We start from the raw sequence: 23855 nt of genomic DNA on the forward strand, positions 1-23855 counted from the left end.
CGCACAATGAAAAACATGTCAGATCTGAAAAATATTTAGGTAGGGTGGTTTTCTTTTTTTCCCTTCATGTTTTCCTTTTATCCTGGGAAGTCAGGGTTTTCTTCTAGGAAAACAACCTGAACTAAAATACACATGAGGTTTAAAAAATCCTTCTGAAATAGTGGTATTTTTATTATTACCCGTGGAACGCTAGTTCAAATTTTCTTCTGCAGAAAGGAAACAGCCTAAAGGAAAAAGGGCTCGGATAAAGTTATTTGGGTGAAGCCTGTATGCTGTAGGGATGGGTAAGTTACCCATCTGTGTATACAGCCAGTGGGGCTATTACATCTGCTATGTGGAAAGCACCCTCCAGAGCAAGAGGATGCTTAGAGGCCACAGGAAATGCTATCCAAGGGCAAAGATGCTACCAAATTCAACAGAGCCATCATCAGAGCTATTATCTCCCTCCAAGCCAAGCCTTCTCTGGGGTCTCTGAATGTTGGCTTTGTTTATATCCTGTCACTGTTCACAACCCTGTGCTGAGGCTAATTATTCAAATGCAGACAGGAGGTCTGTGTATTCCTGTGCCTCATGCTGTGTCCAAATCTGGAAGCGGGATTCCCTGCCAAAGCCGCAAGGTCACATCATAGAGGTGAGACCCTCAAGCTGCAGAATGACTATTCCTGAGTTCCTGCAGCCCTGTCCTAAAATGCACATGCTTTTGCTTCCACTCTTTGACATCCACTACAACAGTCAGACTGCTCTACGGGCCAAGTGCCCTTCCGTTCTTAGTCAAGTTCCCCTTATTGGAAGGCAGTGATGCTCCTAGCTGGAGGGAAATCTGACACTAAACCTTTAGGGGTATCCTTTAAGCCTATTTCAGTCACAAGAGATAGGACCCCAACTGAACCATATGATGGAACTCCTTATCGGCTCCCACAATTAATCAGGTGTTCAGAAAGATTTGTGCAGCAAGGCACACAGGACTTCATCTTCCCAGTGACAGGAGCCAGGCTGCTACTTTCAGTACCAGGCTGCCTCATTTACAACAGGCAAAGAAATACCAGCGCGGAAAGAAAAAAAAAAAAAAAAAAAGAAGGAGCAGGGGAATTGGTTGCTGGGGAGGCCCATGTAACAAACACCCATCACAACCAGTTGATGAGTGCTCTACACTTTTAAGGATTCAACAGTCACACAACCGAGCCATAAAACATACACTAAGTGCTGTAGACCCTTCCCGTCTCCTGTTGGGTAACTTTTTCAATAACCAGAACTCAGATTACATTTCCTTAAGACACTGATGAATCTGAAAGGGTGCCTCCTGCCACGTGACTGCCCGTTGACCTATGGGCAGGCACTGCAAACACAATGGCGCTGGATGAACTCTGATTGTAATCTCCAGGGGGCTCTGATTGGGGAACGCTGCTCACAGACACGTGGAAAATAATTATGCCTTGCATGATACCTTTTTCAGAGATGCTTTCCACACCTCGTTCAGCTGCTCTCAAACACCGCTGTTCACAAGGAAATGAGCCCAGCTCCAGCGCGCTTTGCAGAAAAATCAAACCCAGAAGTGGTAATTTCCAAGCCAGGTCAAGGTGGGAGCCCTTTTAATCCAAGTGGTGGCGGCGGTGGCCTGGTCTGACTTCCCGGAGAGTACTTTTTCAAAGCAAGTGCCTCTCATACAATCAAAATGTTTAACTTGTGGAGTTCTGGCCTATAAATAAGCTAGCATAGCACCTCTATTATTGCAACTAAGGGCTTATTAACACAAGTGTCTGAGCTGCAAAAGAAAAAAATAATAACCCTTCGGATTTTCTTTGTGTCCTTGCCCCCTGTCCCTTTGTGTTCTCTCTCTCTCTTTCTCAGTGAATTACACTACTGCCAAAAGAAAAATCAATAATGGAATATTTGGTCTAGGAGTTACAAAGAAGGAACAATATTAAAACAATGCAGTTGTTCTCGCTGGTAGAGCCAAATTCTTTACTTCTTCATCTGTTAACACATTTCCAAGAAACAAAAGACAAAGTAATATAAAGGCTAGCAGGTGCCAGTCGTTTGTGGCCTCTCACAGCCAGAAGAGCAGGTGGACACATAGACATAAGCCTCAGACCCTTCGTTTTGGTGACATCTCCATTTGTTCCTATTGCTCAAAGATCCCAGAGGGTCCCCAGACCTTGACAAAACATGACCCACCTGTGCTCCCTAGGGAATCCATTCAGTGTCTTCTCCCATCAATATTTCCTATTAAGAGAGTACAATTCCTTTCACCTGGATAGCCTGAGAAGGGCTAACCACTTTCATCACACTAAGACAAAGGCTGGCATTTAGAATCAATTAGCTTTCCCATCAAAAACAAAAACAAACAAACAAACAAAAACAAAAACTAGAGAGTATCTCTGATCTTTGAAAATGTAAAGAGCTATATGCATTAATCAATTGAGTCTCCCAGAGATTTGACACCCCATCTTATGTGGATGATCTAAAATTCACAAGTTTTCAGACCTTCCTTGTAAGAAAGTGGCTTGCATAATTTTTTTAACGGATTTTTCCCAACTTGGCAAACAAAAGTGGATTCACTTATATTTTCCTCAGTTAAAAATCATTAAATCATGTAATATGTAAAATATTGGTAATACAATTTAAACAGTCATTAATAAGACTTTGTTAGGACTACACCATGTGTATTCTTGAATTCTGGCCCTCCACAAAGTAAATCCACCAATGAACAAAACCATTTACAAAATGTTGAGACCATTCTTTCTAAACCACAAGAAGTCTTTACTCAAAAATAAGAATAATTCCATGCGGGGGTGGGGGTGGGGGGTGGGGGGTGGGGAGAAATGGCTAAGCTGTAAAGAGCACTGGCTGCTCTTACAGAGGAATCAGGTTCATCTCTCAACATTCACAAGAGATCACTCATATGTAAGAACCCCAGTGTCCAGGGGTTCTAATACATCCTTCTGGCCTTTGTGTGTACTGCGCATACACAGCACATATACTACTGTGCCTTCAGGCAAAACACTCATATGCTTAAAATAAAAATTTAAATGGGTGTCTTTGTATTAGCTATAGCTTCATTGGCAAGACAATGTGAAAACTGCAGAATAAGTTGTTTGTTCCTGGACGTTGTTGTAAAGTAGTTGGAATGTATGTCACCGATCGCTGCAGAATGATTCGGCCCCTGGGAGTAAGAAGGTAAGGGTGGTGAACAGAGAAGAGAAGCAGCCTAGAAACATTCACATATCCATCGTGTGTATCTACCTGAATGCTTCTTCACCACAAACAAGAGCAACCTTACTCACAACTTACAAGGTGCAGGAGTCTACAGGGCTCAAGAACACACAAAATGATGATAAAAGCAGCCAGAGAGAAAGAACAGCCCCTGCTACAGTGGTCCTACAAGACAGAAGGAAAAACTGATCTAGGTAACACCTGATGCAAGCAGGGAGGTGAGCTCTTCTTGTGAGACTTCAAAACCAGCAGTACCATTCTGCTACAGGCAGGGATCAACAGAAGGATGGGGAATCCTCCGGAGACTGCAGAAACCACTTCCGAACGCCATGATTTATGAAGCCCATTGCTGAGATTTAAAGCAGAAGCCTCGTAGCATTATTTGTCTTCAGAGCTGTGGAGACAAGATACTCTCAAGTCTCCATATAACTGGGCGGTGAAATGAAGATTATATCCCAAATTTAACATTAATTTTCTAGGGGTCAGCAAGATGATGATGCAGATAAGGGTACTTGCAGTAAACCTTGATAACCTGAGTTGGCTCCTCGGTACCCACATAAGGGAAAGGCAAGAATGCCTCCCTCAAGTTGTCCTCTGACAAAATACAACACACACACACACACACACACACACATGTTCCAACGTTCCAAGATTCTGAATTTTCCAATACAACTTTAAGTGGGTTTTGTTCTCCAAACCTAAGTGTATATATTCACCCTTGGACATTAACACCATCTTATGAATTTCTTCTTGAAAATCAGCTCTCAGTGCACACACAGATTCTAGGCTCTGCAGCTGTATCTCTCAGCTGCAGATTCCAGTTTCATAGCTTCTAATTATTGTACCTGTCTCTGTCTCTCAACTTTCCCATAGAAAAGAGCAAGAATCTCTTCATTTAATGATTTCCTAAGCACCTACCATCCACTAAGCAGTACATCTTTTATAAATGTATATGTATGTGTGTGCATAGTCATATGTACGTGCAGGCATCCATGAGGGCTAGAGGAGGGAACCAGTTCCCTGTAGCTGCTGTTAACAGGTGTCATGAGCCATACAAAGAAGCAAGTGCTTTTAACCCGCAAGCCATTTCCCCTGACCCAAAAGCACTTTATTAACTTCCGTGCTAAGCTTCAGCCCCAAAGAAATAATCAAATTCACAATCCACATAGTGATGATATTTGAAACATTATTTTGATAATGAGTAAGAAACAGGAAAAAAAATCACACATATAAAGAACTCTGTGCAAGGTTTGAAACAAACGTAGACAATAGCCAAAAAGTCCCAGGATGGATAAGTTATTTTTGTCTCCTAGGACTGACGATAGCTATTATTATCGTGCGGAATTCTAAAATTCAATAAGCTAGTTCACACAAAGCACTTAGCCTTAGGTGAAAGAGAAAAAAAAAATCCCCGTATCTATCAGCTATTATTAAAATATAATTAACATCCTGATTATTTCTCTAATCTCTTTTTGCTGCAGGTGGTGGGTGGGAAGAAGAGAGTGAAAAAAAAATTGCCTTCTTTTAAAATAAATGGCAAGCCCTATTCTGTTTCAGGTCACCTCTCAAGAACACAAAGAAAAAGATGTCAGAGGCCATTCAGAAGCACTATAAAAGGGAGTTAAAGTCAGTCATTCCTTGTTTAGATAGAACAATGGTTTTGAACTTCCAATGTTTTCTTCTTTTAAAAGCAGAGACTTTGTAACTTGTTAAATTGTATCTGAGTAAGCACAGGACAACGGGGAGCAATGAGCCATGCCACACATGGGTGAACTGGCTCCTGAGTGCTTTCCTGTTAGAACTGTTCCTTTGCCTATCTTCTTAAAATGGTCTCAAAATCAAGTTCCTATCTATGAGCACAACCTGAACCTCTTTCTGGAAACACAAGGCTTGCTATTGCTTTTATCTGCTCCAAGGAGGAACAATAAGAACAAGGAAACACTTGAGCTGTGAGCTAAGCCTGGACCTGGCAGTCAGAAGTTAAACTCTACATAAAACCAAACATGCAATCTGAAAGGGGGAATCTCAGTCCCAGTTTTAGACATAAGAGTGGCCATACACCTATACTATAATAATAATTCTAAAAGGAAGAAGAGAAGTTGTTACCCACGTGTTCTTGTAGAACGGAAGTCCGAGAGGACACAGGTTTCGTCTTCTCACCCTGTTAATATAAATGCCTGAATGTTTCTTCCTAAAGCAGAGGCAGTCCAAGTTAAAAGAGGATGGAATATTCAAGAGAAGCCAGAGTGATGCAGTGGTGACCAGAGTCCCCAGGGGAGGAAAAGAGACTAAGATCAGAGAGAAGCACTCACTCTACCTCCTCCAGTGGTTGGCAAATGCACCCTGGGCTGCCAACCCAGGCTCCACGCAGATTCACTACGAAGTTTGTGAAGGACTAGATCCCTTGAGGAAATTCAAATTCTGAGGTCATGTAAACTAAGAAACTATCCCTATTCATCAAATCCGAATATAAGATTTAATAAACACGAATTAAAAGTGATGGATGATTGATTTTTTTTTAATTGTTGGTTGTTTGAGACAGGGTTTCTCCGTATAGCCCTAGCTGTCCTAGAACTCACCCTGTAGGCCAGGCTGGCCTCAAACTCAAAGAGATCTGCCTGGCTTTACCTCCCAAGTGCTGGGATTAAAAGTATGCATCATTACCATCTGGCTAAATAAAACATCTCATACTGAAAAAGAAAAAACAAGCCAATGAAACTGTGGTACTGGACTGGAGAAAACAGGAGACTTGGACTAACTTTTCTTTTTCATTCACTATATTCATTTATTCACAAAGTCCTTGTAACATAAATACAATAAATGTCATTAGTCTCTACATTTAGTGGAACTGGTCATGATCACAGAAATAATCTCTCAGGTCTGATGTTGGTCTCCTTCAAATACCACATATCTAAACACCCAGCAGAAGAGCTTATGCTGTAGTTTACTAACTCTCTAACCATGTTACTTTGTTTTCAATGACTTTTGAGCTTTAGAAAAGAAATGATGGTAAAATAGATTGAATATTGTAACATTTGATAATGTTATTTTCTTTGTATTATAATAAGCAGACCAACTTTCTTAGATATAACACAAACTGAATTTTATTATATTATTTAGATAGATCGCCAAATTCGAATTGCCATTCATTATATTAGAATTAAACAAGAGGTACTTTCAAAGAGTAGCAAGCTCACCTTCTCAGGGCTCAAATAGTTGCTAATTCTAAGGACATTAAAAAGAAAGTGATAGATAGATAGGTAGGTAGGTAGATAGATAGATAGATAGATAGATAGATAGATAGATAGATATAAATGTATATAGATATGTATATATCTATCTATAGAGAGAGATATTAGTAAGCCACTTAAGAGTCTGTAGAGATGCCTCCATAAACGACTTGATCTCCATCACCTGTATAAAAAGCTGGTGCTATATGTACCTATAAGCCCAATGCTGGTGGCCAGAGAGAGGAGAATTCATGGGGCTTGCTAGCCACGTGGTCTAGTTGAATCGATGAGATTCAGTCAAGATTCTTTCTCAAACTATAATGTAGAGGGGCTAGCGAGATGCATTAGCAGCTAAAGTATCTGCTATTCAACCAAGAGAGCACACAGTTCAGGTTCCCAGAATCCATGCAACTTCTAAGTGGGTGTGGTGGCCCACCATGAGTCCAGCCTGAAATAAAAAACACAGAACTTCCTGAGCAAGCTGGCTAGCCAGACCTGCATTTTGGTGAATTCTGGGTTTGTGAAGAGCTGTCACATCAAGAGAAGGAAGTGGAAAACAGTATAACTTTAGATCTCCCCATAGACATGCACACCTATACAACAGAGAGAGAGAGAGAGAGAGAGAGAGAGAGAGAGAGAGAGAGAGAGAGAGAGAGAGACTGACTGACTTAGTGATATCCCAAATATTAGCCACCCATGAGGCTGTAGCTCAGCAGTTAGATTGCTTAGCTAGCATGCACAAGGTTCTGGGTTCAATCCATGGAAGATAATATTAGTAGATAATATTAGCAGAAAATATCAGTAGAATCACTGCAAGAATTCAGTAGTGGGTCAACATGAATGGAATCTCCAGAATATACTAATGCTTTATACTGACCACTGCTCACAGCAACACACAGTACACACCCACATGCTTCAAAGATTTTAAGTAAACACTAATACTCTTGTAAACACACTTTTTATCTTCTTGTTCCTTCCTTTGCTGTCATTATGGCACAGACACTGCTATTATTTAGCTATTTTACATTTCCCCAACATAAAACTATCACTCATTATGCAGCATGATGAGACCCAATTGAGAAAACATTAACCATTACATCAGGAGACAAGACCACAACTTGAACCTCTCTTGACTTCTGTTTTCTCATGCATACCATGAATATATTACAGCAAGCCTACAGTTAATGATGCTTTTACCAAAAAAAGTAAATAGTAAATTTTAATGTATGCCCCCCCCCTTTAGCTGGTCTAGAGGAAACCACCACCCTATATATGTGTATTAGTTTCCTATTGTGATGTAGCAAATAGCCATAGAGAGAAAACGGAGCCAATAGCTAAGTGCTTAGCTCACAGCTCCTCAGGTTAGACACAGCATTGGGTTATCTGTTAGGGGCTCATAAAACTAACAGATGAACTGGGCTCACACCTCGGGACTCCAGGCAAGAAGCACCTAGCTGCTAAGGAACATAACAGAACAAGTTTCATTTTCTTGCTCCTCTAAGACTGATGCCTCCATTCCCTTGCTGGCTATGAGAAGGATGTCTTCTCAGGCTTGAGAAGCCAAGTGTTCTGTTTGACCAAATAACAGACAGCAGGAACCTTTGGAAGGAGAGCACTATTAGTATCCTGAAGAATGCGTATCTGTGAGTGTGTGTCAGAGGCAGACTTAGTTTGTAATTTTACTATACTCATATGTGATGAAATAGGATGTATGTGCAAACATATGTTTAATTCAATAAAGTACTATTGCAACCTTGACACTCAAGAGGGAATGAAAAGAAATACATTCACCTCAAAGCGCATGCTTTAACAGGCTGATGGATGAGTTAATACAAAAAAATTAAAATGTGTAAAATAGTACAAATCAGAATCTAAATAAGTAAGCAAAGGAGGGGGAAGAATTTTTCTTTGTTTGTTTCTCAACACAGGGTTTCTTTGTATAGCCCTGGCTGACCTAGAACTAGCTCTGTAAACCAGATTGCAGCCCAGAGATCCTCTTGTCTCTACCTCCCAAACGCTGGCAAGAATTTTTATACAGTTCTCACTTATTACTTTTGCTCAGAGCTATACAAAGGTCCCAATATCTGTCTGTCTGTCTGTCTGTCTCTCTCTGTCACCCACATACACACACACACACACACACACACACACACACACACACACACACTGTAAAATAAGCATAGTCTCCTATATAAGAATTCTTAAACACATTCCACAATGCTTTCATTGATATAGTAAGACACATGGACAGTGCTTTCTCCAGCCAGGGCCAATGATTAAGTACTATAATTTAGGATCTGCCTTGAAGAGTATCAAGTGCACAGATCGCTCATGTAAAGAATGGGACAAACGAAGCTGTTCCGAACCTCTGCCACATTTCCTGGCCTAGACGGCTTAAGCATTTTGCAGTAGGTTTTTTAATTCAAAAAAAGGGATAGAAATATGTTACAAATGTGTACTACATTCCTATGTGCTCTGAATAAGTCACCAAATTAATAGCAATTCGAATAACGTATTCTTTAATGGCTATTTGCCGGCTCTGCGGCATCATAAAACCAAATTGGTATCTTTCCCAAAGCATAAATAACCCAGCTCTATCACAGAGTGATAGTACATCTGCATAAAGATAATTAATTCTCGTCTTCCATTATTACCCAGTTGTCCATTACCAAAGGGTAAGTCACGTTGTCTCTAGGCTGGGGGGTGCTGATTCACAGTGTGGATCACTAATAAGCATTTCTAGTTTCCGAGGAGCAGTTTCAAGAGGACTTGAAGTTAGCTGCACACACATCAGGACACCGGCATTTACACAGGCTCCTGTGGACAACGGAATGTCACTTAGGACATCCCATGTCGTCTCAGTCAACAGGTCTCATTCAAAGACGATGAAAAGGATCACTACCTGAGAGGACCTCAGCAGCCCGCCCTTAACTTTGTCCTGTGACTACAGAACTCTATATGACAGGTGCCTTTTAAAAGGTTGACTGTAAGAACTATTGTCTATCTGTCTCCAAAACAGCCAGATACGGTGAAGTGCCATGTGATTCATAGTATGAAGGGCTTTAATCTGGGGGTGCCTGGGATCTACTTAAGGAAGAAAAAAGAAAAAACTAAAGGGAACCTAGGCAAAAGGAGGCAAAAGAAATCCCTGGTGTCTTTCAAGATGCTAACCAGTGCCCTGTTAGTTCTCTTCCTTCCTTCCTTCCTTCCTTCCTTCCTTCCTTCCTTCCTTCCTTCCTTCCTTCCTTCCTTCCTTTCTCTCTCTCTCTTTCTTCTCTCTCTCTTTCTTCTCTCTCTCTCCCCCTCTCTCTCTTTCTTCTCTCTCTCTTTCTTCTTCCTCTCTCTCTCTCTCTCTCTCTCTCTCTCTCTCTCTCTCTCTCTCTCTCTCTCTCTCTCTCTCTCTCTCTCTCTCTCTCTCTCTCTCTCTCTCTTTCTCCCCCCACCCTTTCTTTCCTTCTTTTCCTTATTCCGGCAATGAAACAAGTGTTTCTGTTCTGCACAATTCTTGGATCCAAACTTAATTTTCTATATAGCCCTTGACCACAAAGGAAAGCCAACAAGCTTTGGAATTAATCTCAAAACCTACAAGTTTCTCCTAGAAGTTAAGCTAGGAATGTCATTATCCTAAGCAGATACTTTTCTGGCTGGTTTATAGCAAGGGCATTTTTTTTTTTAATGAGGATTCTATAGGAAAATTAGCAACTTAACCAGTGCTTGGTCTTTGTCGGGGTTGCCATTGGTAGCACACCCTTAGGACACTGGGAGGAAAGAGGCCCTAAGTTTCTTGTATTGTCTGAGCGGTGCCAGGCTGCTGGCCACCAGACTTCTCATTATGTGAGGAAAATAAGGCCTTATTTGTTAGGTCTCCGGAGTCAGGTTTCCTGTTACTAACAGGCTACAGTATTTCAAACTCCAACAACACCTCATGCATGTGCTTTTTCAGGACAGTATTAGAGGTTTAAATTCCAAAAGGTTTCCATAATGTATGCTAGCATTTCAAGCATATAAATACTAAGTATATTTGGTATCCACTGGCTGAGGGAAGTCAGGGGGCTTTACAGCTGTCACAAGTGAACGGCAGTTGTGTTCCATATTTGTATAACAAGTGGTCCAGTGAGCATAGTGCATGGTTGAAGGGGGTAGAGAAAATAGAAAGAAGAAAAACTAAAGGAAAATATGCATATATGCCTGAAGTTCAGAAGTCACAATGTGCTGTGTCTAGGTTATCCATGTCTCATATCTAGGGAGTTAAAAGGAAGAGCGATGAGTAAGAAATTAAGCTACCAGAAGACACTTGTTAAGCAGACTGTGTTCATTCTGCATTCTAAACAAGTTTAAGACATAAACTCGAGCAAGGGAGCTGGACATATTGGTCCATCCTAGTAATTCCAGCACATGAAGGCAGAAGCAGAAAAATGGTCCTGAGTTTGAAGACATCCTGGAATACACAGTGAGCTCCGGTTTAGCCTGGGCTACAAAGACCTGCTTCAAAAATAAAGATTAATTAATTAATTTACTTTAAAAAAAAAGATGTTGACGAGGAAAAAGGAAGACGGTGAAAGAAATAGATCATATAAGCTTATTCTATTTTTGATCTGAAAATAAAGATCAAAATTAGCCATGAAATGTTTAGGGAATGTAACATTATCTCCTCTACTGACAGAAAGACTCACATAAAAGAAAATTTAATTACAATCATTTACTATCAGTTATCAACTGCCTGGTAATTAATGTGATAAATCTGCTCTTTCATTTAATACCCAAGATAACTGTGAGAGCTGCCAAGCAGAATCCGAGAATCAGAAAAGGACACATCGAAAACCAAACAACCACTAAAGCAAGACTCCGAAAGTACAATCTCATTATAAAGACGGCAAAAGGGACAAAACAAAGATTGTCGTAAAGAATTAACTGCAACTATGCCACACCCAGGCTGTGGACCCCAGAAGAGCCGCAGCTGCTGCAGGGATGAAGGTCTGTCAGTTTGTTGTCTCTGTCAATGGCCTGCTGAATGTAGACTACCGCTCCAGGAGCAACCTGATTCTGACAGGCCCAAGGACAATTGTCATGGAAGTCATGGAGGAGTTGGACTGCTGAGCAAGAAGATATCCCCACTTGTCCCTTGTCCCAGAACAACACAACAGTGACATGGCAAGACTGACAGGCAAATGGATAGCTAGGACATTACAGATTTTTTTTCTGACAATATACACCTTGACTTTTACCAGCTGTTTGAATGTGGAAGAACAGGGTAACATATCTTTAATAACCAAACAACAGCAAAGTAATAATAATAATAATAATAGTAGTAGTAGTAGTGGTAGCAGTAGCAGTAGCAGTAGGAGTAGTAAAGAATTAACTGCTGGGGCTTAAGAGACATCTCAATAGTTAAGAGCACTAGCTGCTTTTCTAGAGGTCCTGAGTTCAATTCCCAGCACCCACAACCATCTATAATGGGATCTGATGCCCTCTTCTGGCACATAAGTGTACATGCAGATAATACACTTATATACATAAAATAAATAAATCTTTTAAAATAAATAAGTAAATTGTTTTTTTAAAAATTAACTGCCTACCTAGGAAGCAATCAGGATTAAGTCTCACAGATAAAATCTGAGCAGTAGAATGGTCATGTGATCTAGATAAGAGATTGTGAAGTGGTTGCAATCAAAGCAGAATGGACTCAGAGAATGAAGAATGTATACAATAGACTAGAATGTCTATAAGACAACTACTTTTAAATCCTCATTCCTTCCTATTTGAACACTTCTTGTTGCTAACTACCATCTGATGGTAGAATATAATAGAAGTGTGTGTGTGTGTGTGTGTGTAATAGATACCCTAATTTGCTTGGAAGTTCTCCAACTTAGGTCCCCTTTACCCTATTATCTGGCATTCCCATCTGTGCTGAAGACACAAGAAAACCTACAAGGTTTCCTCAAGAAATACATGGAACTTATGTCTCACATAAAAGTTCTGGGTCAGCATGTAGAACATAGAAAGACTCATGAGGGTCAGGATTGAAGAGGGTTTTTAAGGTCCAAGGAGATGCCTCGGGCTGTGCATACATGGTAAAGGAGCAGGTCCCCCAATATGAGGAGTACTGACAAACATCCTTGGACACTGTATATTCATGAGACCCTCTGGATGGCATGCTGTGGACCTGGGAGTTTTGGGATGCTTGGTAGGAATATGCTAAAAATAGTATCTGGCATGAGGAGACATGCCTGTTATCCTGCACTCAGGAGACAGAGACTGGAAAAAGCATGTTCGTGGAATCCAAACATGCAGCTTTGCTCATAGTTCTGCAACAGACAAGGAGAGCTATTCCAGCTTATCTCTGTAACTGCTTGACCTAAGCTCAGCAACAGAAATAGGGGCAAATAAAAGTGGGACACATTCCATGTGAGCCCAAGGACCACCTTCTGCTTATACCAGAGGTTCTCAACAAGTGGGTCATGATATCTTTGGGGGGTCAGACGACCATGTTATGGGTGTTACCTTGAACAGTTGATAAACAGACATTTATATTATGACTCATAACAATAGCAAAATTAAAGTTATGAGGTAGCAACAAAATAATTTTATGGTGGTGGGGGAGGTTTGCTGCAAGGTGAGGAACTGGATTAAAGGGTCAAAGCATTAGAAATGTTTCGAACCAATGCTTTATTCCCTAGGTCCACCAGCACATGTGTCATGACATTGGAATGCCAGCAAGACGCAAACTCTGTAGCCTCCACTTTATACCGAAAGACACAATTTATATGACTGTCGTGGGCAAAGTTTCTATTTTGCTGTACACAAGTCCCCTTCTCTACTCTGTGAGTGTTAAGGAAGGCTAGAGCCGCTAACAATCGTTTGCTGATTTCCTCTGTAGCACTGAGTAATTTCGCCAAATCATAAAATTAAAAAGGAAAAGAAAAGCATAAAACATTGCTCCTCTGACAGCGTTCTTGAGAGAAAAAAACGCATAGGTAACTATTATATTTGAGACCCCATATAATTGACTAGACATTAAAATAAGTCTGATCCGAGTCCACAAGGAGGAAGTCCAAACTGAAATGCAAATTACAAAAGCACGTGACAAGTATTAGCTAGCGGATTCCTAGCAGGGTCTTAGTGCCTCATCCATCAGAGCCACATCAAGATGCTGTCCTGGAGCCTGGAAGTCACCTTCCTGGTGTCTCTAACCTGAGACCTGCTAAGCAGATGTGTAGCAGCAAACACACTAGCTGTCTGAGAAACACCTTTTGGTGTGCTCTCAAGATCAGTTGAGACTCTGACTGTGTCCTTGTGATTAGGGAGCTTGGTATACAAACAGCACCAGTGGAGCCATCTGGATCCTTCTGGAGAAGTCTATTGCACAGGTAACCCAACAAACAAACTAGGAGGAAGTGTTAGAAGAAAAAACAAATCCAGTATGAGATTCCCCAAAGGCAAGGTTCATATAAATTTGGACATAAGTATAAGAGAATGAATCCACTCTGAACATCAGCTACGTCCTAAGTATGCAAAGCCAGATTATAGCCCCAATACAAAACAACACCAAGAGGGATCTTGATGGGAGCCTTTTACATATTCTTATACTTCAGAAATCTCCAAAGTGCCTTTGGTCTGTGTCAGTCACTACTAGAGAGGGGAGCAATGACAAGAGAGAAAACAGCAGTCATTAGCTAGCACTCTGAAACATGCAGGGATTCCTGCCTGTGACTAAGTGGAGATCTACGGCAGGCTGCTACAGAGCAGATGCTCAACTCGAAGGGACTGTGTACCTTTCTAGGATCAGAAATTTTAGAAACTGCTAGGAGCTTCACTAACAGACTGATAAACTTGCCCTGCTGAATACATAAGAGAGGGAAGCCCAGCCTAAATACGTGCGCCACGATTGCAGCCACAGTCTCTGTGTTCAAGGGTGTTGCTTCCTGGAACACAGCTTGCAAAACCACTGCATTACTCTTTTATGACAATCAATTACACTCTCTCAGTCTATGGAAACTACGGCTCCTGAGGCAGTTCAGAGCAATACTGGTTCTGCTGGTTTTATAAAGTAGAAGCTAGAATATACACCTCTTTGTTTTCCTTGGAGGTTTTCTTTTTCTTTCTTTTTTTTTTTTTTTCTGAGTCAGCTTTCCAGCATTCCTATCTGCATTTTCTACCTAGATAAAGGTGGATGACCTTGGCCTTGGCCATAATTACATCCCCGCAGCTCCTAACAGACAGCTCTTTCATGCATTATTCAGTCACTTCACCTTCCTGGCTTGCCAACCAGCCTTGATAAAACCCGCCTCCTCATCTATTAAAACAGGATGAAGTTCAACAAAAATAAATGAATAACCTAACACTAGCAATGACTTAAACAAGAGAGAAAATCATCTTATTACCTAAACACAGAGCCAGCAATGGAAAAGACGGGACGTGATAATAAGAAGCTGTCCCTCTGGCCCTGTTAATGCTGTGCTCTGTTTAACTCAGGACATCTGCCCTCTGGCCCACCTTGTTGCAAACCTTCACCTGTTTCTCCAGCTGGCAGAAAGAAGGCAAAGTCGTCACTCGGGCCAATTGCTCATTCTCTCCAATTTGCATCCTACTTCTGAGAACAAAATCATATGGCCTCCCACTAACAAAGAGACCTGAGAGAATCTGAGCTGACAAATCTGACTGACAATGGGAATTTGAGCTCTTAGAAAGAAGAGATGGGCCCTTCCCAACTTCCTGCACGATGTGACATTCAGGCCTACTTACAATGCTAGACATTCCAACACCATCACTACCCACTTCCTAACCTAACATCAGTATTTGCATCGTTTTTTAAATTAATTACAACAATTATTTTTGTTGCTTTGATATTTTTCATCACTAATAAAAATGGCTATGGTGATGTTAACTGAGTTGATGCTGGCTTGACTCAATAGCCTCAAAATCTACACAGGATGGGTCTAACAATTTAGAATTCTCATTACATAAAAAGGAAAGTAGGTGGTTTGTGGAGGCTATTTTTCCACATTTGGTTGTTGTTTTCATTGCTGTTTTGTTTTGTTTTGTTTTGACACAGGGTTTCTCTACGATCCTGGAGTTCATCAGTTTAGCTAGGTGAGATGGCCACTGCATCAGAGAAGCGCCTGTTTCTGCACCCTCAGCTCGGGTTACAGACAGGAGTCCAACTTTGCAGTGGGTGATGAGGATTCTACACTGGTGATTCTGGCAACTTAGAGTCTAAGCTAGCTCCCCAGTTCCTGCCAGGGTCTTCTTAAGAAAGAAAACTATTCACCCCGGAGGCTGAGGAAGAAAGACTGGTGAATACATATAGCCAGATCAAGAAAAGAAGAAAAGATAGGGAGAGGTGGGAGAGAGGAGTAAAGAGGTAACAAGAAAGAAGAGGAGAGAGAGAATATTAACAGTTTGGAATCTCCTCCATGCTCTATAGCAATGTGTCTCAATCTCGGGGCCACCGTTCTCTGTGGGCCAAAGAACAATTCACAGGAGTTGCCTAACTCCATCAAAAAAACAGACAATGACATTGCAATTCACAACAGAAACAAAATTACAGTTATGAAGTAGCGACAAAAATAATTTTACGGTTGGGGGTTCCTACAACATGAGGAACTTTATTAAAGGGCCACAGTGTTTGAAAGATGGAAAACCACTAGTTTATGGCTATAAATCTTCTAAGCCTTCAGCAGGGAGGCCAGTCCATTGCAGGAAGTGCCTTCTAGAACAAAAGAGTTGATGTCATGGACAGGAAACAAAGGACAGAAAGGCAAAGGGGCTTCTCCCTTCAAGAGCAAGCACTAGGTATCTGAAGGTTCCCACCCCTGCAAAATCCCTGCCTCTTCAAGGTTCTACCGCCAGGCATAGTCCCATGTTGGGGACTAAGCCTGTGTCACACGGGACTTAAAGGACAATTAAGATTTAATTCATCTTCAAACTACAAATATGTGTATCATTCAGTAAGAGATCACAATATTTAAGTGGTAGCATGTTGCTGGAATATATTTTTAAATTGCAGTTATTTATTTTTTGTATGGTGTGTGTGTGTGTGTGTGTGTGTGTGAGAGAGAGAGAGAGAGAGAGAGAGAGAGAGAGAGAGAGAGAGAGAAGTTGTGGGTGTTAGTGGATAACTTGGGGGTGTGTGGTGGCTAGTTCTCTTCTTGTACCATGTAAGTCCCAGAGGCAGCAAAGGCCATTATCTACCAAGTCATCTCACCAGCCCAAATGATTCTTCTTATATACACAGCCCAAGAAATGCCCTAACTAACAAACTTGAAGGAAGCAAAGTACGAATAAGTAACTAACAATGAAGAGTAAAAATTAGTACCCATAACATCATTTTAACAATTCACCACTAAAATATACATGTTTGTTATTGTTGTTGTTGCTGTGGCTTTTCTTTGGTGGGGGGCATTGTTTATAGGGAGTTTGCTTTTGTCTTGTTGAACAAGTTTCTCACTTTACAACTCGTGATGGCCTCTATTTTACTGAGACTTAGTCTAAAACTCAAACAGATTCTTCTGCCTCAGCCTCTGATTCGCTGGGTTTACAGACATGAACCATGGCACCCAGCTGTGGTAGAATCTACAGCTCTGGCTTCAGATATGGCTCAGTAAGCAGAGGGCTTGCCCCGCATGCACAAAGCCTTGGGTTGGAGGCATAGCACTTGAGACCAGGCATAGAGCAGCAAGCCCTTGAAATAGTACTTAAGAGATACAAGCAGGAAGATTCGAAATCCCAGATCATTTTCAGCTACAAGTGTAAGAAGCTAAAGGCCAGCCTGGGCTATAGGACAGGCACCATTTTCTTTAAAAAGCAATAACAAGAACGAAAACAAAACAAAAAAAAAATTCTATTTAAAGACAAGATAATATAGGCTGATTTTCCAATAATCCCTTCAATTTGTCCTTTTCAAACTTGCAAATAAACAGAATAAGAACGATTTCCTAACAGATTACACTAGGCAAAATAACTTACTCACACCGATTTGCTCAGCTTAAACAATTAGAAATTTCTAAGGAAGATAAAAATAAAAATACCATAGCAACCCAATGTCACCCAGCGAATGAGTAATAAGATAGTTTAAAGTTTGTTTTCTCTAGCAATGGGTTTCCTGCCTTCTCCTCTCCTGACTCTTCCACATTAATGCCCAAGATGTTTTCTTTCAAACGTGGTCCTTAGAGGAACATCAAGGAAATGTTTCCCTGTGGGGACTGGGATTTAGGCACTGAAGAGAGAAAATATTCTCTTTTCAAAAAGCATATAATATATCAGTAGGGTGTTTGTGGCTTAGCATACATAAACTTGAACTTCAGATTTGACTGGATCTCCAGTGTCTATGTAAACAGACAAACCTGTAGGTAGAGAGCTTCTGACTATGTAGCCATTCATACTTCCTACGTTATTTGCATTGCGTATATAAACAAACCCAGCTACAAGCCTATTATGTTGCTCTCAGTAGCATCTAATTTCTGCTCATTTCCCGAGGTAGACAGAGCTGCTTGCCATTCTAAATACATATATTAATAATGTGTGGCTATTAAATGTTCTCCACAGGGTTGCTGCTTTAAAGCAGTAAACAAAACTGTTGAATTTTGTTCTCATAGTGGGAAAGCTTATAGTATAGGTTCAAAGTCATTTCTATTCAGAACTGCACATTACAGTTTTAATTATTACCATTAGTCATCTGGTGATGTCACTGTTGCCCAGACATAAAGGAGTTGGAGAGGTACTTGTACCTTAACATAATCTGGAAAGAAATGTGAACACTATTTGACTGTCATCTTTAACTATTGCCCAAATAAATGGACACACTGTTGTTGTGATGTGTGTTTCTCAAAAGAATAGAGAATAAATACCATTTTATCATTCTGGCTAAAATTGTATTAATAGCTAACACCATTTGTTATTTAAGTGCAATATGTACATAGAATTGCCATTCCCTCCCTATTGTGGCTTAAGACTATCACCTTGGTGGATGTCTTACTTTAAACAGTTATAAATTCTATCTAGACTTCAGTTGTTTGCATTTCATATGACTTAGGAATATAAGAGATCACACATAGTATGTATATATGTATATTAACATTTATTAGTTTGGAAAGAAAAAGAAAAGAATGGTTTCTTACTATATCCCAAAAGATTTATAAGGAGGCCTCTTATTAAAGTTGGTAGCTTCATGTCATTTCAGGTTCATGAAAAAGACATTTTTCAATATTTTTCCTTTTCTGACTATCTGTTCTTAAGTCGATCCTATTGTTTGGAATACATTCAAGACAGCAAGTTGCAGTCTAGATTGGTACTTGTCAGAAATGTTCAAATGGAAGCAATAATATAGTAATCATGGCACGAAATCTCCATCACAGGAATACTGCCCAGCCCATAGACATTTCTAGCTCTTTTTGAGGAGGTGGTGGAAGGAAAACATAACATAGTAAAGATCTGAAATTAAAAAAAAAAAAAGTCGTTCTGATATTATGTTGCAATTACCCTAACCACTTACCGAAAAGCCTGTATAATGGAAGGCAATAGCAGGGTAAGAAGCAGTTCTAAAGCCACCGAAATCAAAGGGAATTAAACCAAACACCAAATCTACAGAATGACGATTATATGAACACTGTAACAGGGGTTTATGAAGGCTGGAAAATATTGAAAGCAACTTCAAAATAAAAAGGAATTTTATTGCTTAAACAAGATGGTTTTAGGAAGTAGTCATCTAGACAATTGTTGGAAACCATTTTCATAAGGAAAGGAATTAAAAATGAGAAGGATCCCAGGTACCTAAAGTCACCTTTAGATTCATTCAAAACAACACTCACGTGAAGTCCAGCTTTGAGCACATCCTCTGCCCAGCTCCCTAAGCCTTAAGCCCTCACTCAGAGTTCCTTCATACAAAAGGGAAGGTTAAGGCAAAATTGAGCTAAGTTCATGGAGCGTTACTTTGAGCACAGAATTTAAAAGTCAGACAGCAGTGTAATGAATTGGTATTTCAAAAAAAAAAAATCAAAATTAAAGCAAAACACTGACTAAAAGCAGGGTCTCTGTTACTGACTTTTCTCTTCACCTAGCCTCTACTATGTGCCTCAGTGGTAGGCACTACGGATGCACTTCGATACTTTGGGTTGCTACAGATTTTTGTACTAATTTCCTTTTAAATTATACTAGCATGTACGACATGCCTTTATTACTGATGGTCTAGAGCCTTACCTCACAAACTTCTGAACTCAAGACAACTGTGTTCTCCTCTCACCTTAGCCCTAGCATAGCTGGGTAAGATTCAATAAATATCTGTTGAAGAGAAAGGTGGTATATGTTAAGCTTTATCAATATTTCTCTAAGATTCACCCTGTAACTACTGTCAGATTTGCTCTCTTTATAGCACAAGCTATCTCTGGATGGCTCCACGGAGACCCTCTTTATTCTATCATTCTTATCATCTCTAAGTCTCACATGAGTCCTTTAAATAAGCTATAACTATCTCTGTTGTATAACTGATGAAACCAAGTGCAGCACCTTGACCTTAACTTAGGTCCTCAGTAGGCACTGAGTGAACACTAGTGACAAAGATTAAGAAATCCGACGGCTTTATCCCACCAGCTCAAGAGTTGCCTCCCCTTGGAAGCCATTTTTAAGTGTTTGACGGTAGACTTCAGGCTTACCTTCTGCCTCCAAGAGTGGAATTTTAACACCACTGACTGATCTTTACTCCCTGGTATTACACTTTTGATTTTAGCAAAAGGATGCCAGTCCCCTTTCATAACAGAACCTCAGATCTATAATCACAAGTAACTGGATCTCACCAAAAACCACCAAGTAGTTGGTCCAAAAAAGAACCTACTAAATACCTTTACTCTGGCCTTCTCAGACCCTTGGCAAAGAACCAAGAAAAACCATGCTTTGGCACACAGGACTCCTTAAAATAGCAGCAGAAGGGAGATACAACCATCCGAGTACAAGTTCATTATGTCATGAAATGGCAAATAATTGTTCATTTGATCTCAGCACCACAGCCTTGGGAGTTTCCATATAGCCTGCTATAAGTGAATTCAGACATTCTCTCCTGAGAAAAGCCTTACGTTACTGACAAAAATGATAAAACAGAAGTGACCTGAACCCAACATGGGCCTCAGATTGTATTTGTGGGCCTGCATGGTGCTTTTATGTTTTTAGATTCACTTTATTTGTATGTCTGAGTGTGTGTGTGTGTTGTGTGTGTGTGTTATCACACATATGGGATGCCCTCAGATTCCTGAAGAGGGTATTGTATCCCCCAGAACTGTAAAGGAGAGCTGTAAGCCACCTCACTTAGGTTCTGGAAAACATCCTCTAGTCCTCTGGAAGAACAAGACAAACTCTCAATCACTGAGCCATCTCTCCAGCCCCTAATTATTGTTTTTCTATATTCTGGGACACATTTGAAGAAATATGTTTCAAAGACCAGTTCCACACTAGGTAAACAAAATATTTACTAAGATACATACTTAATTTGGGGTGCTGGAGAGATGGTTCAGAGGGTTAGATCACTGGCTGTTTTCTCAGGGGGTCCTGAGTTCAATTCCCAGCACCCACAGGGCTGCTCACAATTATCTATAATGGGAACTGATGCCCTCCTCTGCTGCGCAGGCATGGATGCTGAATTAAAGATAGATAGATAGATAGATAGATAGATAGATAGATAGATAGATAGATAGAGATAGATAACCTAATCTCATTTTAAAAAGAATGACAGGAGTTTAAGTACAGAATAGTTCTACCATATCTCAAAAAGAGAGACAGACAACATATTTCCAACATCAACAAGTTTCTATTTCCATTCCTATATAACAACTAAAAGCATAATTTCCAATAAATAAATAAATAGATAAATCTTCCACTCAAAAGTAGAAACGCACCATGTCCATTTAAAGCTGACGTGGAGGAACATGCCAGAGTCTGAGGCAAGACTTCAAGGACAAGGGAAGCCAGGGCTGCACAGGGCAAACTTATCTGAACAACACTAATGTACCTTCCAAGAACATTTGCTTTAGGGCATGTCAGTTACACACACACTCACACATGCCCACACAGACACACATTGGCACACATATTCTCTCTCTCTCTCTCTCTCTCTCTCTCTCTCTCTCTCACACACACACACACACACACACACACACACACACACAAAGAGAGAGAGAGCTAGAGAGAGAGTTTACAATCATCTAATAGAAAGTAGTCACCTAGCTTTGACTTTCCCTAACGCCCTCAGCTCTGTGAGTGAGAAGCACTAATGTGGCTTTCTTAATCTTAGAGCCAGACAATACTCCCAAGCCTTGGTTCTTCAGTAGGGAGTCAATGTGTGTTGTTATACAGCAAAATATAAAGCTATTTTCATTTTCTTTAAACATATCCCCTGCCCTGACCTTACAACAATGAGTTCATTATTTATGGTTCATCAGGTTTAAAATCCCTGATTTTTTTCCAACACTCATCCTTTCTTAATTGCACCATCCCTATTATTCAGCCTGGTTTCCCATCCATATTTACAAATACACACTGAATAGAGGAAGCACTGCACAAATTAATTGTATTTGGAAGCAAATGAAGAGATGCTCTAGAAGAACAATGAAAATCAAAACCCTTTTCAAAGATATCTTATATTAGTCAGTGCCTGTAATTGTTGTAATTATGTAAATTTAACCCTCTAAGGCTCCACAATGATGTCTCCTGTTAGTATTCATGTTTAAGAACTCCCTTAAAACAAGGTCCTTTTAAAGCAATTAACCCTACCTGGATGACAGCCTAGAGAAATCATGTTCTATCAGTCTGAGATCCAGCTCCAAGAGCTTAAGGTAGCTGACAGAGTACTCCAAATCACAACTACAAGATGACTTAAGCGTGAGCCCTAACACTATACAGACGGAACCATACTGCCACACAATCAGATTCTAAATGAATTCTCCTTGGTCTGTCCACAGCCACTGCGTCTAGTTAATCATTGAGCATTAAAGATAAGGAGAACTAAAATGTAAACGGACTAACCCTATCCTTCCATAAAGCAATAACCACAGGAGGAAGTAACTCCCCCTCCCCCTAGACAGGTACTCTAAGAAGAATTTGTATAAAAACTGATAGTAACACACAACCTAAAAATCCTAAAATTCCCGGGACGTACACAGAGACAACCTGAAAGTACTCCCAGTAAAATATGCTGAATAAATTTTTAAATATATACTTAACTCTGAAATTTAACACCAGTAAAATGTTTGATGGTTTAAGTTCCAAAAATATCAACCTAATAAACCTATCCCATCTCTCTCTCCCCGTCTAACCTGTTTTAAGCATCTCTCCCATTGAACCTGAGAATGAGCAGGACCAGGAAAGTCAAGATAGAGAAGGGAGAGCCCTCATGACTTACAAATTAGACACACCTCCTAGTAATCAGAATTGGCTGTATATTGGCTTTGCATGTATTAGCATGATCCAAGAATGGAAGGCAGAGCTGTGCAGTCCTTCATTACTCAGATTATTCCTTGTACAATAGAACCCTGGCAGCTACACACTGACTTGGTTTACCGCTTCATAACTTCCAGTCATTTAATTGCAGTGCACAGACATAGCAGAGTATCTGAGGCAGAGTTCTTCTTATATAAAAATGTATATGTGTGTGCCTGTGCGCACACACACACACACACACACACACACACAAATACACAATGCTGACTTTCTTCTTCTCGACAAAAATAAAGCTTTAGTGAAAACCTATAACTTTGAATAAATTGATAAGTAGAAAAATTAAGAAAAAAACACATGCTTAGATTTGAGCATCTGAGACCTTCAGTTTTGTTAAGATTCTAGCCAAAAAAAAAAAAAAAAAATCCCCACTGATCTAAAATTTGTACATGGCCTACTAAATACTTCTCATAAATTATATCATGACAGCATGTTATTTCTGGGCGCTGAAAATATTGCTGCACTCAATAACATATAATTTTCTTTCTTTAAAAGTTGAGAACAAACCCTGAACTCATACATGCCAAACTCAACCAGCACCCAGCCAGACACTCTGGAGCCCCGTGTAGCCAACCTACGTGGCAACATTCCCTCAGCTCAGTGATAAGCCTGAGCTGAGGGAATGTTGGCCCTGCACAAGGTTGCATGCACTGTCAACGCAACGAAGTTAGGCTGTGACAACCATCGCATAGTGCGCTCTACACATGGAGACAATGCACCTTTGTGAGGGTGGCAGTCAATATTAGATTTTTTTTTCTTTTCATTTGTTGAATTGAATAAACACCCAGGAGTCTGGCACTTACTTCTAAATTCTGCGACTGTAATTACAAACACATGTGCACGTCACAGACCCCCAGATGCACTTAAAGTGATTGCCTTATTGAAGATGGCTGCTTCTCCAGAAGCTACTAGAAATTGCCACTAGCCACTCAGGAA

The 23855-nt window shown here is 40.3% G+C and overlaps 1 protein-coding gene across 2 annotated transcripts in view; it reads right to left on the bottom strand.

Moving 5' to 3' along the window:
• Positions 1 to 23855, bottom strand: part of Tmtc2 (transmembrane O-mannosyltransferase targeting cadherins 2) — a 381875-nt gene that overhangs the window by 317383 nt on the left and 40637 nt on the right. The window lies entirely within an intron of this gene.

The sequence above is a fragment of the Mus caroli genome, chromosome 10, assembly GCF_900094665.2.
Source record: "Mus caroli chromosome 10, CAROLI_EIJ_v1.1, whole genome shotgun sequence".
Classification (NCBI taxonomy): Eukaryota; Metazoa; Chordata; class Mammalia; order Rodentia; family Muridae; genus Mus; species Mus caroli.